At 40.5% G+C, this 3180-nt stretch overlaps 1 pseudogene; it reads left to right on the top strand.

Moving 5' to 3' along the window:
- The first annotated feature begins 2716 nt into the window (after positions 1 to 2716).
- Positions 2717 to 2897, top strand: LOC117309345 (U2 spliceosomal RNA; annotated as a pseudogene).
- The last annotated feature ends 283 nt before the right edge of the window (positions 2898 to 3180 follow it).

Below are 3180 nucleotides of genomic sequence, written 5' to 3'. Positions count from 1 at the left end.
TTTACCATAGGTGCATGGGTTTATCTCTGGTCTTTTTATCTTGTTCCATTGATCTGTTTCTCTTTTTGTGCCAGTACCATATTGTCTTGATTACTGTACCTTTGTAGTATAGTCTGAAGTCAGGGAGTCTGATTCCTCCAGCTCCGTTTTTTCCCCTCAAGACTGCTTTGACTATGCGGGGTCTTTTGTGTCTCGATACAAATTTTAAGATTTTTTGTTCTAGTTCTGTAAAAAATGCCATTGGTAATTTGATAGGGATTGCATTGAACCTGTAGATTGCTTTGGGTAGTATAGTCATTTTCAGAATATTGATTATTCCAATCCAAGAACATGGTATATCTCTCCATCTGTTGGTATCATCTTTAATTTCTTTCATCAGTGTCTTATAGTTTTCTGCATACATGTCTTTTGTCTCCCTAGGAGGGTTTATTCCTAGGTATTTGATTCTTTTTGTTGCAGTGGTAAATGGGAGTGTTTCCTTAATTTCTCTTTCAGATATTTCACCATTAGTGTATAGGAATGCAAGAGATTTCTGTGCATTAATTTTGTATCCTGCAACTTTACCAAATTCATTGATTAGCTCTAGTAGTTTTCTGGTAGCATCTTTAGGATTCTCTATGTATACTATCATGTCATCTGCAAATAGTGACAGTTTTACTTCTTCTTTTCCAATTTGTATTCCTTTTATTTCTTTTTCTCTGACTGCCATGGCTAGGACTTCCAAAACTACGTTGAATAACAGTGGTGAGAGTGGACATCCTTGTCTTGTTTCTGATCGTAGAGGAAATGCTTTCAGTTTTTCACCATAGAGAATGATGTTTGCTGTGGGTTTCTTGTATATGGCCTTTATTATGTTGAGGTACGTTCCCTCTATGCCCACTTTCTGGAGAGTTTTTATCATAAATAGATGTTGAATTTTGTCAAAAGCTTTTTCTGCCTCTATTGAGATGATCATATGGTTTTTATTCAATTTGTTAATATGGTTTATCACACTGATTCATTTGCATATATTGAAGAATCCTTGCATCCCTGGGGTAAATCCTACTTGATCATGGTGTATGATCCTTTTAATGTGTTGGATTCTGTTTGCTAGTATTTTGTTGAGGATTTTTGCATCTGTGTTTATCAGGGATATCGGCCTGTAGTTTTCTTTTTTTGTGACATCTTCATCTGGTTTTGGTATCAGGGTGATGGTGGCCTCGTTGAATGAGTTTGGGAGTGTTCCTCCCTTTGCTATATTTTGGAAGAGTTTGAGAAGGATAGGTGTTAGCGCTTCTCTAAATGTTTGATAGAATTCACCTGTGAAGCCATCTGGTCCTGGGCTTTTGTTTGTTGGAAGATTTTTTAATCACAATTTCAATTTCTGTGCTTGTGATTGGTCTTTTCATATTTTCTATTTCTTCCTGGTTCAGTCTCGGAAGTCTGTGTATTTCTAAGAATTTGTCCATTTCTTCCAGGTTGTCCATTTTATTCACATATAGTTGCTTGTAGTAATCTCTCATGATCTTTTGAATTTCTGCAGTGTTGTTACTTCTCCGTTTTCATTTCTAATTCTGTTGATTTGAGTCGTCTCCCTTTTTTCTTGATGAGTTTGTCTAATGGTTTATCAATTTTGTCTTCTCAAAGAACAAGCTTTTAGTTTTACTGATCTTTGCTATTGTTTCCTTCATTTCTTTTTCATTTATTTCTGATCTGATCTTTTTTTATGTTTTTTTTGCGGTTGTGGCCTCTCCTGTTGTGGAGCACAGGCTCCAGACGTGCAGGCTCAGCGGCCGTGGCTCACAGTCCCAACCGCTCCGCGGCATGTGGAATCTTCCCAGACCGGGGCACGAACCCATGTCCCCTGCATCGGCAGGCGGACTCTCAACCACTGCGCCGCCAGGGAAGCCCTAGCTACTCATTTTGATGTGTGATTATTTCGTTTTTCTAAAATTCATAATACATTCTAATTCATTAGCTCTAAGTCTTAATTTATCAAAAGCATATGATTTTTTTTATTGGAACAGGAGTCATCCAAAGTCCCAGACTATATCACCGGTCATTTTCTTTAAAACCACTTGTGATTCTAGGCTTATCATTTCCCCATTTGTAAAATAAAATAATGATAATAATAGACCCTTCTGAAGAAAGGTTCTAATGGTATTTTTACGCCCTTTGAAAGGCAGCTAAGTACTCTTGTTTGTTCTCAGATGAGCAATATACACGGGTGCTGACTCCAGAGAGCCTGCAGTATGGGGTTGGCACCTACTACGTAACAGCCCTGTTGAATAGAAGCAAGGAGGGTGCCCAGCAGATGCCCGCCCTGTTTCCGATGGTCACTGCTGTCACCCAGTGTTATTTCTGGGACACGTGGAGGAGCAGCGGATGCCAGGTCAGAAGCTGCCCGCTTGTGCCACTCTCCCACCTCGGCTGGCAGTAAACTCAGTGCTCTGTCATCTCATTTGGGGCGGCCCAGAAAGCAAAAGCGTTGGAAGGGAGATACATCAGCCAGATAAAAAGTAGGAGGCGTGTGTGTGGTGGGCTGAGAGAACGTGTCTCTTTGGAGCAGGCTTCTGCTTTAGATTTGTCATTTTTTCCCCAAACATTAGTCCAGGGTGAATCTGACAATCTACATAAAGTAAGACAAGTGGTATATGGAAGCTGATCAATTCCACAAGTACTAAATATGCGGAGAGTAAAATGAGGCCGACTTTCTGCTACATAAAAGAGAACTTTTATTGCTTCTTGGCCTTTTGGCTAAGATCAAGTGTAGTATCTATTTATATCAATTTAATATCTGATACAGCCTCTGTTCAAGGACAATATAGCAACTGGATTTTTGGAGCAGGGAGTTGGAATAGGAGCTTGCTCCGTTCACTCCAAAAAAAAAGAGAGAGAACTCTTGTACTTAAAAATAAGCTAACAGATTCCTGTACACTCTAAGCCAGGTGGGGACAGACTGTCACTTCTGCAATTACTGCCTCGTTCCAGGTGTCTGACCGCTTTAAAAGGGTGCTGTACATTTTCACACTAGTGGTCCTGTGAGATCCTGTCTGGTTTCATGTGCACAAAGAATGGGCTGTAAGCGTCTGGAAATCCTGAGGCAGCTCTTCCTAAACGCTCTGATAGGGCTTCCCTGGTGGCGCAGTGGTTAAGAATCCGCCTCCCAGTGCAGGGGATACGGGTTTGATCCCTGGCCAG

The sequence above is a fragment of the Tursiops truncatus genome, chromosome 19 (genome assembly GCF_011762595.2).
Source record: "Tursiops truncatus isolate mTurTru1 chromosome 19, mTurTru1.mat.Y, whole genome shotgun sequence".
NCBI lineage: Eukaryota > Metazoa > Chordata > Mammalia > Artiodactyla > Delphinidae > Tursiops > Tursiops truncatus.
The sequence above is the reverse complement of the archived record's forward strand: the minus strand, read 5'-3'. Positions and strand labels throughout refer to the sequence as shown.